The sequence below is a fragment of the Xiphias gladius genome, chromosome 13 (assembly GCF_016859285.1).
Source record: "Xiphias gladius isolate SHS-SW01 ecotype Sanya breed wild chromosome 13, ASM1685928v1, whole genome shotgun sequence".
NCBI lineage: Eukaryota > Metazoa > Chordata > Actinopteri > Istiophoriformes > Xiphiidae > Xiphias > Xiphias gladius.
In genome coordinates, this window is record NC_053412.1 from 10,211,736 (window position 1) to 10,227,096 (window position 15,361).

The 15,361-nt window shown below is 41.2% G+C and overlaps 1 long non-coding RNA gene across 1 annotated transcript in view; it reads right to left on the bottom strand.

Annotated features, from left to right (window-relative positions):
* Positions 1 to 1,464: 1,464 nt before the first annotated feature.
* LOC120797963 overlaps positions 1,465 to 15,361 on the bottom strand; it is a 35,939-nt gene continuing 22,042 nt past the window's right edge. Inside the window, exons 2-3 of the long non-coding RNA XR_005708602.1 lie at positions 6,995 to 7,163; positions 1,465 to 2,192 (exon numbers count right to left, since the gene is read on the bottom strand). This is a non-coding gene — a long non-coding RNA (uncharacterized LOC120797963). The remainder of the gene's footprint in view (positions 2,193 to 6,994; positions 7,164 to 15,361) is intronic.

The following is a 15,361-nucleotide window of genomic DNA, read 5'->3' on the forward strand; positions in this document are numbered from 1 at the left end:
AAGAGAATGGGAGAAGAGTTTCATGTTCTCACTCCTGTCTGCCTGGCACACTGTAACCACCTTCCTGCCGCTCTTCCTCTTCCGTATTCCATCACTGGCGGCAAAGTTGTTCTGCCCACATGTTTTTCTGTCGATGACCTGGATGACTCTCCATTGATTATATTGATTTCCAACCTCTAACCCTGTAACCTTAAAGGTGCCACATGTAATGTTTGATTGATCAGTATCTCACTCTCTCATTAATTGCAACCTACAACTTGCTAATTAGCCATTTTGCAATTACTGTGAGACTTGGGCCTGTTTCCACATTGCTCATAAGCTCACTTATGATAAGAAGATACTGCTACTACACTTTAGTAGTAGAAGTAGTAAAATTAAAAAATAAAAAAAATAAAAAAAAACTGACCCAACACAGTTGAGGTTGGTGAAGACTGACATACAATGGCTTCATTTATGTTAAATAATTATTGCTCTTAAGACTAGTGTTGGGTAGTAACCTGGCAGGTAGTGTAAAGGTTTATAATTTAAAAATGACTAATTCTAGTAAAAATTCCACTACTTAGACATTTCGGGGGTTTGGTTCGGTCGCATCTTACCGGGATCTTGATGGAGCCTTGATATCAGTTCGTCTCCGGGAGTTTATTTGAAGGACTGGCTCAGGGGTGTGGAGTGGAGGGGGGGTGGTTAGCCTCGACCAAAGGACGCCACTGGGATACTCCAAAGTGGCTAACGTTAGCCACCGCTAGGCCTAGCCTGCCCTAAGAAATCAGCTGGACGGTGTCCGCAGCCTATTCTATAAAGTCCGAGCTGGCCAAGCATAGAACAACACATTGTTGAGACTCATTTTTGCTGAAACTGACAATTGTGACTGTACTATATTTTCTGTAACCTCTTTTGCCCTGCACCACAAAGGGAAAGTGATTGTATCCTGGTTGTGCATAAAAGGATGATAATAAAGTGATAATTTGTAATGAGAACCTGATAAGGCAGAGCAAGTCGCACCTTTAACGTCTCTCTCTCTCTGCATGTATTTAACCTTGTGCTGCAGTAGCCTTTACGTGTAATCTGACAGAATTCACAGTCCCGGACTAAAGAAAGTTTTTCTGAAATGTTACCAGGTCTGAACCTCATAGGGCTGCCTTCACAACTTTTATGTAAACGCGACTCAAGCATTTATTCGGAAAGGTTGATGGCCATCACGCCTTTGCAACAGTGTGCGAATCTGAAAGGGGATTTAAATTGGTAAACCAAAACTGTTCTGTACACTTTTATAGTATTTCTGTAAAAACAAGTACACTAAACAAAGGATAAACATGAAAAGAATTTGTAATAACGTGGTAACATTGCATTTAATAGTTGTCGATGTTAAATGTGCTTTTCAAGCTCGAAGATAGCATTGCAAGCAACATTTCTTACTCCATATACACCTTGGCTGCTCAAATGGAACGGAAGTTTGGCTACAGCTCCCAAAATTTATTACGTTAAATAAATTATCCCTCCAGGCCAGCGGACCTCAAGACAGACTACACTTTAAAGATTTTAAGAAGGAATACAAGATGGATTTTTTCGCTTGTGCAATAATGATACTGCCAACTCCCGGTGCAAGTTCTTTCATTGTGTCTTTCCGACCTTTAATGTGCTTGAAAATGCGTTCAATCATTAATGAACGACCTTAGATTTGATACAGACATCCAGCACCAGCTATATCTTTCCCCTTTTTTCATGCCAGAAACGTGATAAAGATGTGCACACGCCTGCGCAACACAAGTGCAGTTTTGTGCTGCTGACCATTCACTGGAGGTGTCGGGGGGGGTCAATTGCCATGTTAAAGGGCACCCACGCAGAGCTTGTTAAAAAGGACTGGTGCGTCGCTCACTCTCTTTCACTCATCCTGGATTTGCCCAGATAGTCGGCCTGAGGATTTGAAGTTACAGTCCACCACTCACAAGCCCGCATCTCCATTCTTGTGTTTTGTCCCACGAAATGGAAACAGACGTGCCTGATGAATTTTGCCAGACATTTACCTGCTTCGACGCATGGAAACGCCACTTTTAAGACAAATATTCAGCGAATGTATTCAGTTTCTAAATCACCTTGGTCTGGTTGCCAGGCAACATTAGTGCAAGAACTGCTGCTTCCATTATCTTTCAGCCTCTCTGGTGATTTGTCTTGTGTTGTTTATGTACATTAGTCTGTGAGAAAAGGAAAGAAAGAAGAGGAAAAAACACGTTAGAACGGTTTTACAATGGGACAGGCACAATGGTAATGACAAACACTGCTCTGCTGTAATGCATGCAGCCACCCACATAACAACACACGCAGACACACTTCGACTTGAGATTTTCGATTTGGTGCGTTGTTGTTTTTCCACTTCTCCTGCTTGTTAATTACGTTCACGGTGTCCTTGGCATCCCTGTTGATCACTTTGTGATGTTCTGCGAAATGTTCCTCATGAATAAATTCTACGCCGTCTCTCTTACACACAGAGAAATCTTGTATAGGTGATGGAGTGTACGCACAAGCTGTTTTATAGTAAATGTTATTGTCAACTGCATTTGGACACAAATGGAAGAGATTAATCAGTTTCCTACCACTGACCGGTTTTCCAGCTGTGAGTATGTGTGTGTGTGTGTGTGTGTGCATGTGTGTGTGTGTGTGTGCGTGTGTGTGTGTGTGCGTGCGTGTGTGTGTTTCTGTGTGCGCGTGCGTGCGTGCAAGCAAACATTTAAATTACATGTAAAATGACCAACAACCAAACTGATCCGTGTCTACATAGTAATTTGTGTCCCTCTCCGTGCACAGAGGTGTGTATCTCTGTGTACATGTGTGTAAGCCGGCTACTATGTGTGCGTACAAGCGATCCGGAAGGAGACAGGCACACTCTATCATCCTCGGCTTCATCTGTCACCGCAGGACAGCCAACAAACACACACGCACAGATGCCTGTCCAAAGGTTAACGAGCACGCTGGCGCCGCGTGTGTTTTGCTATGTGCGTGGCGGCGTCGCGTCGCTTGTGCCAGGCTCCATCAAGTTTTTTCTTCGCGCTTGAAGTGTTAAAGGAGTGAACTGTTGTTATCCCAGACACATGGGAATTTGTCTTTCCTTTCAGATTTGGAATAACTTCATTTGCCAAGAAGAAAATACATGGGCCAGAGTTTGTCTTGGGGACAGTGGTGCAGCAACATTTCGACAGATAAGATTACAGTGACAGTTTGTGCTGTTACACACGGTAGCAGGCTGCCTGACACGTGGTTTTGAGACCACCCTTTTGACAGCTTGGATGTATTTTGTGTTTGTTTTAACTCTGGTTTGTCTTGGTCTCTAGCCCTTTTGGAACTTATCCCTAAGATTCGTTTGTCTCCGTGTGGTCCTCTTTTGTTTGTGTCCTCTATTGCAATGGAGCTTTTATAATATGTAATGGACCTCAAATATCTTTGCAATTATATGTCAGAATCAGTGATGTTGAAGGATACAAAAGACACAAATCTATGGTATGTCTCCAGTTAAAACTTTAAACTTTAGGAAACAGCCATAGTCAGCCATAGACATTGTGTTCTGTGGATATGGATTTGCCAGAGTAACAATGGCACTGTTCCCTGAAAAGAGATTTTGCTTTTAAATTTTCTAAATATCAGTTTTTCAAATGTCGTACCATAAACTAAATTCCCTTTGCATCCATCGTAAGACAGTGAAAGTGGTGAAATTTCAGCAAAAGATGCCTCAGATATCTATCTAAGTGGCCCAATACCACAAGGGAGAAGCGAGAACATTTTCATTTTTATTTTGTTAATTTATTGGTAATTTGGGTGAAACGACCCTTCAAATGAATCTGAGGGGGAAAAAGTTCAACTCCATGACGCACTGTGAAGTCCCACAGGCCACTGCTGCATCTACAGTACCTTAAAGGCTTGGCACAAATTCTGTTTTCATTATTAGGGCTACTGTCTGTCGCCTTATTTTTTATTTACTTAAGTGATTACATAAGTTTCATGCTTGCAGAATGCCATTACTGCAAATAGTATTGCATTTAAGCAGCAAAACTGAAAACTTTGTGCAATAATCCACTTGACTCGCAAGACAAAATTACTGTGATTCCTCAGAGGCAAAGATATTTGGACTTAAGCTGAAAATAAAAACGTAGCGGCTCTGTTGGTGCAGGACTCCCCCTCAGCACGGTTGCTTTGTTCCCAGTTATTTCACCGCAGAAAACTGTGAATCAGTGCGCAACAAGCTTAGCTCGTGCATGCGGGTCAGTAGGGCTCGCATTACATCACAATGCCACATCAGAAGATTTCAATAATTAACAAAGTTACGGCCGTAACTTCTATCTCTCAGTTTTGAGACATACATAGGACCCTGCTGGTGTCGGCGCGCCTGAATGTGGAGCGTTTCTAGCCAAAAGTATGAGAGTTGGCAAGCTGACCTCCACATGCTGACATCCAGTCGCATCCTGTTGGAGCACAGCTCCGGTGCCTTCTTTCCGAGAGCTCTTCAAGACTGATAACGTTCTCATGCCTGTAGGCTAAATATGTTGCTACCACCAGCATAAGATGTGGTACTGGTAATGGCACTGGGGCTTAGGAATCCTCATGAATTTTCCCACATGGATACGTTTGCTGCAAGAATCCTCTGGTCACAAAAATCTGGCCGTGGTGTTGAGTTCTTCATACCAAAGTGCACGACAACATCCATGAACTTCCATGATCACTCTTCCTCTTTGCAAAAATGATGGCCCATAAGGTCAGATACGTTATACAGTACGAACCCTATTGATAGAGGAGCATACAGCTCAATTAGAAAAAGGTTACAGCCAAGCTGAAGATTCTGTAACAGCATAATTATTAAAGAAGGAGACAAAATGTCAAAGCCCTCATAAATCCCTTTGGTGCCGGTGTGTCCAGTGTATAAAAGCCAAATGGCCTCTGTTCCAAATAGGAGGGCACTGATGTCATCCCCTTTATGGCAGCACTTAACCTATTCATAGCCATAAAATCTGACCGAGGTCAACAAGTGTGAAGAGCATTTCCACAGACGCAGTGATGGGAGAACTAGACATTACATACAGTGCAGGAAAGCCGCGGTTGTACACCGTCTGTCAATGATAACTGGGCTCAGCAGTTTGCCCCCGACCTTTGACCTTCAACACAAACATCGGTCTTAGCTCTTCGACGGGGGATAAATCTGCCAAAGCCCTGTCGAATTCCTCTGTCGCCCAAAATGGTTTGAAGATCTGGTCATTCAAACCACGCACGTTAGGTACCGTTTTAAAAGTGCATGGGAATGGGCCGGGAGAGATTTTCACCTGGACCTCCTCCCACTGAAATCTGAGCACCCGTGTGTCCAGAAAGCCCAACAGCTTTTTTTTTCAGCTTCTGTCTGAATTGTTTTATTGCCGTTCTCCTTGCACTGTCACTATGCGCGTGTGTGTCCTCTACAGCTACACAGAGGTGTCCCTAAGCGAGGCAGTGAACAAAAGGAGCCCTCCTTAGCTCGCTCGCAAAATATAAATCTAAATGTTTAAACTACTGTATACTGCTGTGTTTTTCCTTTTCAGTGTCTCACCAGCAGTGATGACTGAGGAGCTGCTCGCTGCTTAACGCTGTTCTCAGAGCTGAATTTTCATTGAGACTTTTGAGTCGCTACTAGTAAATCCCTCTCTGCCTCAAACAGTTTGAAGACTTTCAAGTGTTTTTTGTATGTTTTGTTTAGACTGATGAGTTATGAATGAGGTGTGTGGATTGAGAATTGAAATTCATGTTTTTTTGATCATTGCTCTTCACTGAAGATGTGCTTTTTTGTCAGATGACAGTGTTTCGTAGGTAAATCTACTGCGGTTTTGAGAGTTACATAACCTTGTGTTTGGATTTAATATTTGACATTGCTTCATATTTTGCCTGCATTTCTGTATCCTGTGTGCCTTCACTGGTGCCTTAACTAAAAATCAGAGCTGACATGCCGAAATAACACACTTGGGATTTTTTCATCACAACACTTGGTGAATTGTTCAGTGTTTTAGCCAAACAAGTAGTGTAGCTCTAGAGAGGACAATTGACGCTCGGTTGGTTCTGTTCCAGACTGCAATATCTCAACAACTATTAGAGGGATTGCCATGAAATTTTGTCCAGACACTTCCAGCCCCCAGAGGATGAATCCTACCGACGTTTTTGATTCCCTGAATTTCCTGCTAGTGCCACCACGAAGTTGACAATCTTTGTCTTTTAGTGAAATGTCCCAGCAGTTGTTGTTTGTTCGTCAGGTCTCGCCTACATCACCTCCCTCAGGGGTTCACCTGGTTAAAGTCTGATATTAGTTCAAGTGCCATTTCTTTTTCATGTTACTTAAAACTTGTGAACAGTAGAAAGAAATCCTGCTTCAAATCGCACCAGCTTCTGAACCTGCAGACGGACTCTAGTCCCTCATAGGTTTGGATTTGTAAAAGCTAAAGTATATTGAATTTGTTGCCAACAATGCAGCTCGGGAGAATCTGCTTTTGTATCGCAGTCAATATAGATAGGCCTTGCATTTCCAGTCAGGAGTACAAAAAAGAAAGAGAGAGCGGTAGAAAATAAAAATCAAAAAAGTCAAGATCACGTTTCCATTTGTGAGACCAGGCTTCTAATTTCACTATGTTTTGCTTGGTGGATTAAATATTCTATTATAGAAGCCTTTTTTTTTAAGCCGTCCCGATCGAATTACTCAAGGAGAAAGAGAGAAAATGGGGAGATAGCAAGCGAGCTGGAAGGAGGGAGGGTGAGAGGGGAGAGATGTTTCAAAAATATGAAAAAAATTAATTCCTGGGTTTATTCAACTCATATCACTCCATCCTATCTGGGCTTATGCTTGGGCTTCAGAAAGAGAGTGGAAGGAGTGAGAGGAGGCAGACAAAGGACAAGGATAAAGATGGGATCAGATGGAGGTGAGCAAGGAGGGACGAAGGAGGGCAAGCAGTGAGTGGCTGAATTGTGGGAAGCTTATCGGCGTGAAGCACATCACCTCCGTCCTCCACCTCTTCTCGTGCCTCTGAGATGAAAGCTCTTATAGGCCGACGGCTGTGCAGAGGTCAGTGATCCCGTCTCACCGCCGCTTGTCTGTTGCCTCATCCAGACCCCCTCTCAGGCTTGACGCTTTTGGGGTACTGAGCTGTTTTTTCTCTCATAGCCACCTGAGAAGACAATCATATACCTGTAAAGCCAATGTTATAATTTCATCGCTGTCTAGTTTAGAAAATGAATGAGTCATAGTTTAAAGAAATCACACACAAACACAAAATTTAATTTTACTCTCATTAGAGGGCTAAGTGATCTGTTGTGGGTCTTGAAGCAATTCCACCGTTGGCGGTTGATTCCATGCTTCTGACATCTAAAAAACTTCTTTTGGAACTGGAGGAGAAAAATGTGTTTTATGTCACATGTCACATGTTTAGATTCATTATAGGATATGTGGCTTGGTCCCAGGTCATGCAATACTGTCCTTACTTGAACAGTATGTCAACTGTGAAATACAGTTATAAAGAGGAACGTTACATGCAAAAGTCCCAGAATTCCTGTCTGATTAATCAGATGAGCTGGATATCCTTTTAGCTTTTCTGACCTAGAGTCAAATTTAAGTGAAAGTTACTATTTTTTCTGATTTTATTGATTAATTTCTTAAATTGTGCATCACTTCAGATATCTAAACCTGTTGACTAAACCTGCAGCTTTCCAAAAGATTATTTTTCAAAAAAGAAAGCACAGGTTTCAGTCACCACCATTTAGAAAATACTGGAACTGAGCAGTGATAAGCATCGCTGTCCCAAAATCCCATCAAAATCTAATCTGTGATCATCTAATCTAATCTAATCTTGAAGGCCCTGTTCACCAATATTATCAGGTAAAATCTTTATTTAAGACAAGTCATTTGATAAACTACAGTGTGTCAACTTTAAATGAATTATTAGATGAGAAGATTGATACTATTCATGTATCTGTAGGCTAAACATAAGGCTAAAACCAGCAGGAAGATAGCTTAGCTTTGCATAAAGTCTGGAAAAAGGGGAAACAGCTAGTCTGGCTCTGTCCAAATGTAACTAAATCCGCCTACCAGCACTTATAAAGCTTACCATTTTATGCTAAGGTAAGGGGCTGTGTTGGAAATGCACTTGATTGATACCAAACTCATGGCTGTACACTAAATATGGAGCTGGAGCTAGCAGCTGCCAGCTGGTTAGCATAGCTTAGCATAAAGATTGGAAGCAGACGTAGACAGTTGCCTGGCTTTGTCCAAAGGTAACAAAATCTGCCTTCCAGTATTTATAAAGCTCTCTAACTTATGCTAAGATAAGATAACCGGCTGATGGCGGAAAGTGGCATCAATCTTCTCTACTGACTTTGAGCAAGAAAGCGAATAAGCATATTCCTTTAATCTCTTTACCCTGACTGACCTGATGCATGCCAGTTATTACAAATGTGTTTTATATTAAATTCTAGTACAGGTTCCAAAGTTTCCAAAAATACCAAATATGACAGATTGAATTTAGTGAAAATGTGTACAAAAGACTTTAATACTCTAGTGTATTAAAATTTGGAGGAATGGTGCTGCATCAAAAAACATGAATCTTGAGTTTAAATATTTCACCTATGTAAAAACCATATAGTTTTAAAAAAACAAAACAAAGGAAAAAGCTGATACGGACAGAAAGTGTGAAATACTGTGGTTTTTCTAACCTTATGGCTACTTAGGCTACAAAAAGCCTGTTTCAGTTTAGTTTTTAGTTTCTGTGATTAGCAACCTAATTTTGTCAGATGCCCTCTGCCTGGTAAACAAATGTCTTTCAAATCCCTCACTGCCTGTTTGGAACCCAGGCTTTTTGTTGAAAAATGTACTTTCAAGCCAGAATAATCCTTGCGCCATCACTTGACTTAATTTTTCAGACTAGACAAAGCTAGTATAATAAAATTTCTCCCTCCTCTCCACCTCTTTTTCAGCTGTTCCACATCTCACTATCCCTTGTGAAGTCTTCAAGTACAAAATAACATCTACAGCCTTTTTTATGGGGTGTTAGTGTTACAGAGACAAAAGTGTCAACAGCTCAGCACAGTATTTTCCCAGTTAATTTACAAGAGACATTGCAAAGAATTGTTTCCGAAGTTGTATGGTTTTTAATGTTAATGGTTTTAGCATTAGTTTAGTATTGTTATCTCAGCATGGGGAGTGCTGGGGAATTCGTATGCTGCGCAGGGTTTGGAGACAACTTCCACATTACAGTCAAACCCACAAACATGATAGTGTTTACAGGCGCAACATCACATCTGAAGGCAGAACACATGCTTCCCATGCCCCGCAGCTCATAGTTTCTGCAGCCTCCCATGATCAAAGGCCACAATGTGGATGGCGGGGATGGAAACAGGGAGGAAGGGATGGAGGGAAACAACAGATGGAGAGATGGGTGTGAGCTTGAATTAACCACACGATTAGACTTTTGAATTGTGGATGGTGGATGCATGAGAGAATATTTAATTTTTCACTGAAGCGAAAATATTGAGGAAAATGATTAATATTCATACCACTGCTCTGGCAAAGAGCGCAAAGGAGGGGCGCTGTACATGAACAGACATATAACTGAGCGATGCCATAGTCGCTTACCGCTCATGTTCTATGCCTTGTTAAAGGGCATTGTGACGGTGGCTGTGGTAAAGAACATGTCCAGGTTGCTACTGTTTTTACAAAGGGATGGATTGCCATGAAATTTGGTATACATTCAAGTTCCCACAGGAATGAATTGTGTCAACCTTGGTGATCACCAAAATATCAATTAATCCATTACTTTGTTGGATGACCAAATACCTGCAAAACGAATGAGATGTCCTTAACGATTTCCTGAACAGTATGCTTCCACACAAGTCCCGGTTGAAAGTAGAGTCAGTTGGAGGCCTCTACAGCCTGTGCCTTATCACCACTGCACTGAGACCCTCAAGGGATGTTGGACAAGAGAAATGTGTTGTGGGACTGCTTGTTTTCTGCAATATAAATAGAAATCATCCTCATAGGAAGGGTTGGGGAGGTGGGCTCTATTGTATCTTGCTAAAAGGGAAAGTGTTCTGTCTCAGTGGACTGACTGCTGTTTGGTTCCACCACATAAAAACAACTTAGCGTGCTGGACAATAGCCAAAGTATCAAGACAGCCCGTACAGTGCCGGGCCAGACACTCGCCGATGAATGATCCGTATTTTACCCTTAAAAAGCAATTATAGGAATTTGATGTACCTTGGTGACTAATTTCTCCCCCATATAGGCACTGAAAGGCCTGAGGGGGAATGTTGGCACATTCATGCCGACGTACAATGAGATAGAAAAGAGAAAGAACTCATTGTGGTTGGAGAAAAGAGGATATGGGGAGGAGAAACGAGGGCCCTGGACATACTGAGCATTCATATTTTCTACCCTCAGCCTCCATTTATCTCTCTCACCTTATTTTTCTCAAATTTAATAAATGTCATGGACATGTGAGCAAGACAGAAGCAGAAATGGATATGGGGTTGTTACATGCATATATGCCTCCTATGGTGCACCATTATTTCTATATTAGGTGAAAAAAGAAGTGAGGCTCTCTAATGTCCTTCTTACCAAGCTGAACTATTGAAATTACATTTGGAATAGCAGGCACCTTATTTTCAAGGTTGTTCTCTTGGAAAAAAATTTACCTCTGCACTCTGAAAGGCACAGGTTATTAAGCAAGGCAGGAACATTAGCCGACTGAATGTAGCATTTTGTGTAGGAGTTCTGGTGAGTATGATCCTAGTATGTCAGCACAAATGTATTCGGTAACTCAACTAGACCTACATCCTATAAAATCATACATTAAACCTGCTTCACAGAGCTGTGGATTCATATTTGACCCAAAAGCAACATGCTAAAAAGTGTTAACATGCTAAAACCTGCTTCAGTCAAGCAGAGAGGTTTATTTCTTTGTATTTGAAAGGGATAGTGGCAAAGGAACAGAATTATAACCAACTCTGCAGTTCCCTCCAGCTTTACGTAGCTGTATATCACCTTTAAGCTCATTGTTTTGGTTTTACGTCCACAGCTTTACTGTTTTGGTTCACTTTCAGAGTTCCCAGAGTTGTTTTCAGAGGCAGCAGCCAGCTTTTTTCGGCAAGAAAGCTCTGATAAACCCCCCCGTGTGCTACCTTTCCAGCAGATCGACAAAGTTAGCGACTAGCTGGTGAACATAGTAGAGCATTTCACAGCTAAAAAGCCAGCTAGCTAAAGAGCTAAAAGGAGAGTGATTATTGGACTTCTATTCATCAAGTGGACACAAACACAACTCCAAATGAATGCTAACATTGCAAATATCTGCTGAATGTGTAAATAAGCAACTGTTTGCTAACATGCTCGCCGTAATTACTTAACTGGTGTTTGTGTACTACTTGTTTCCATGGCTTTTAAGTGGGGGAAAAAAACAATTATTGCAAGTTAAAAGCAAAGAGTTTTGCTAAAAAGAATAGGCTACAAATGACAATAATGCTAAAAGCTAAACTACTGTTTCGCAATAGCAAAAATGCCAAGGAATTAGCATAAGCAGGGAAGAGTAATAAAGTCAGCAAACTAACTCATGTTCTACATGTGGTAACATTAGCCACCATAAGCTACTGGTCAGGTCAGACCAAGTAAGACTGTAGCAGCAACACCCCTGAATCTATTGAATTGAGCAAAAGTGCATTTTGATGCTTATAAATTCAACTTTTTATGTGTAAGTTCAACAATGTGTTATTTCTTCATTCAAAAGTTACATTGTGCCACTTTAACCAAAAGCAGGCAGGATAACTCAGCTAATTGCTGCTGCATGGCTTTAAAACAGATCAGAACAGAATATAAAATTCTAATTAAACGTCTAAAAAAAATAGGGCTGTCATGTTATGATTTAAATAATGCTCTCAAAAAATACATTCCGTGAGAACATTTGGCAAATGAGTCTGAACTGTGATGCACACCAACCAAGCTTATGATTTCTCCTCCTCCTTATTCCCTTATTCCCTCCTTATTGACCCTGGTCAATACCCTAAATAAGTTTTCTCACAGAGCTAGAGTCGGCTGCTATTACATTGAGTCCGATTCCCATAGAAAGGTAAAATTAGTTCACTTTAGGTCCACGCTGAACAGGGAAAGAAAACAAATGAAAGAAGTGGCGAAGAAGAAGAAGAACAGGCCAGGTGAATGACTGAATTGATCCCATTAGATAGTTAAGCCTTTGGCTTAATGGAAATCTTAATTATCACTAATTGCCCCAGAGGGGGGCCTGTACGGGTTGTCACAAGCAGAATTAACAAGCAGAATCTAATGTGGATAAGGACAAAATGCACACACTCTCACACAGAGATGTCATAAACAGGGGCTTTTTGTTCTGACCTCCAGTGGGTTAATTTGCCTCAGGCAGCAGGAGAGACATCATTGCAAGGTTATAAGTGCCCACTGGTCTCCCAGGTTCACAGTGTGGAGAACTCTGGAATAATTTAAAATCCTGGTGCACAGCTTCAATTTTTCCTTGCTGTGGCATTTAGCCAGTGCCGCTTCCCTCCGAACCCTTCCCCGTGTGCATCAGCAAAGGATTTAAAATAACTATAACTAAGCTGATAATTCCGACGTTAAAGTTTTTGTCCTTGACTAGCCTCGTAATTGTCCATCAGCATGAATTTCAGGCCGATTCAGGAAATGTACTAATTAATTGGAAATGGCATAAAGTAAACAACATCACATAGAGGACGGAGGAAAAAAAGAAGGAGAGGAAGGGGAATAAATGTAGAGAGTGGCTTCAGTTCTTTGCCAGACGGTTAAAAGGTTCAAAGGCAGACAAATCACTCAGTGAGTAAAAGAAAGTCCCCCTGAACCAACAAGCAAATGGTTGTGTGTAGGTAGATGTTCAAAAGGCCTGCAAACAGTCGCACTCTATTTATTGGCAGGCCATGACGTTCAGTAGCTGTACTATGGTGAGCAATTAACATAAAAATCTTAATTAACAAACCTAGCTCCACTAATGAGTCAGTCTACGTAATTTTCGGTAGAACTGTGAATCTGCAAACAGATTATGTTTTCCTCCGGACATTAAATAGCTTAATGAATACACCCTGGCATCTGTCAATCATCCGAAGGATCCCGAAAGGACTTTAAGGAGGTACGACTTCCTCTGCTAATACTCAGTTTGAAAATTACAGCAGTAAGTAAGTTTCAGGAGACGTGACAAGAAGAGGCGGGAACTGTGGGTTCGAGTAAGGAAACTAAAGTCAATAGTCAAGCTCGGCTAACGTCTTAAACGAAAGTAGACACGGGTACAGTTCTTCTACTAACGTCCAGTATGATCGCAGCGATTGAAACTTGATTTTCACACAACGGGCACCATATTATTTTGTTTTTTTTGTATGTGTTGTGGCGTGCCTCAGTTAGTACGATAGAACTATCCTCAAAAAGTTTTTTTTTATTTCATCAGTCACCATGTTGTCTCATTGCAGCTCCCTCTCTCTTTATTAATTGCTACTCCTCTCGACCACCACTCCCTCCCTGTCTTTCTTTTTATTTCGCTCTTTTTTTTTTAACTAGTTGGGAAGCCAACAACATAGCCTTACTTTTATTTTTAACCTCACTAAAAAGCAAAAAATGTTCATATCTTCTGTATGATATAGATGCTAGTGGCACCGAGTACTTCCTGATTTTGGGATAGAGGCTATACCCAAGTTGTAGTTGCTGTGGGATCACTGTTTGACCGATCACCAAAAGTCAGGCTGATAGTTCCTAAGCTATCCCACAGTGCTAACCCCAGAGATTTTGGCATCTGGAACAAAATTTATTCCCCGGTTACTCCGGTCAAAACGCAGGTAAAGTTCCCGATCAGGCTGACAGCACTATCAGGAATCATGCAGAAAAGTTAAGAATTGTTTTACTTAACTGCGATTAGGACACACACTTTCTGTCTCTTCGACTGTGTGGAAATTTGTTTTCACATCACAGAAGACGATCATGTTGAATCATGTTAAATGCAAGTAAAGGCATTAAAATGTGTCGAAACAATATTCGGAGCATCGGCCCCAAGTGGCAAATGTGATCCCACTTGGACAAATCTGATTCCGGTACAGCTCTAAACTCAGCAATCTGAAGCGAAAGTTAATGTACAGGCTGAAAATATGCAGAAGTAGACTGACGGAGTCAGTCTAAAGAACGGTGAACTAACGCTCAAATCAGATTATGCTAACGTAACTGAGTTTATGCCAGTGACGAGACTGTCATCTGTGGGCCCTGCGAGAAAGAAAAAAAAACCCTCACTGTTGATGGATGAAACTTTAGTTGTTCTTTGTTTTTTGTCCCAGAATCGAGCTCAATTGTGAGCTCAACAATGAAATAAGTTTGTGATTAAGAGGTCAAGCAAACACTGCTACTTACTAAAGTCCAAGCTCTGGCAATGAAGAATGTATAGATTACTTCGCTACAGCTCTCTGTCCTTTCCACTGCCTCTCAACAGAAGACATTTCCCTCCTTTTCTGAGACAAGACTGATGTTGGGTTGTTGCCGTGCTAATAAAACTTGTATTGCTTCTGGGAAGGGAAATTTAACTGAGGAATCGTGTTCATTAGCACAAACAGGGAGACGAGCTGTTTGTGAAATAAATGCAGCTGATTAGACGGCAGAGAGAAATTAGAAGACAGAGACAGGAGAAAGTGAAAGAGGAAGGGAGAAATGGATGGAGGCGAGTGAAGTAGAGTGAATCCAGAAAGATAACCATATCAAAACCCGAGCGAGAGAAAGAAACAGAAATAGAGAGAACTAATGCTGCATAAAGAAAGCCAAAAGCCTAAACCTCTGAAACTCCCTCCTGTGTGGAAACAATTATTGTGATTTAACAAGTGAACGCCTTGACAGTGGAGATAAACTTTAGAGAGGACGGGCTGATACAGAGTCATGTTTGCTGCAGAATATGATAGCCAGCCTGCAGTGAGAGGCGCAACGTGATAAATGACAGTTAAGAGTCAGATGCATTGAAACACAGCCCACACTCACAAAACACATATACACTCAATTGTGGGTTTTGGTTCAGAGAAGTTGAGACTGAACTTTACATGACTTCCCCTCTTAGTGAGGATCACACAGATTTAAAAAAAAAAGGAAGATAGAAATAAATAAAAATGACCTCGATTGTATTTATTTGAGGGCTATGAAGCATCGAATAGCTTACACAAAACTAATTTCAAGAATAGGATGAGTCTTCAAAGTAAAATTACACTGGACGGATTCAGAGCGCTGAGCCTTTGCTGAAAAGCGTCATCAGATGAGAAAACAAGGGACCGATATGACAGAGTTTCAGAAATTGTCGGCTGAATTAATGAATTCAAAGTGAAT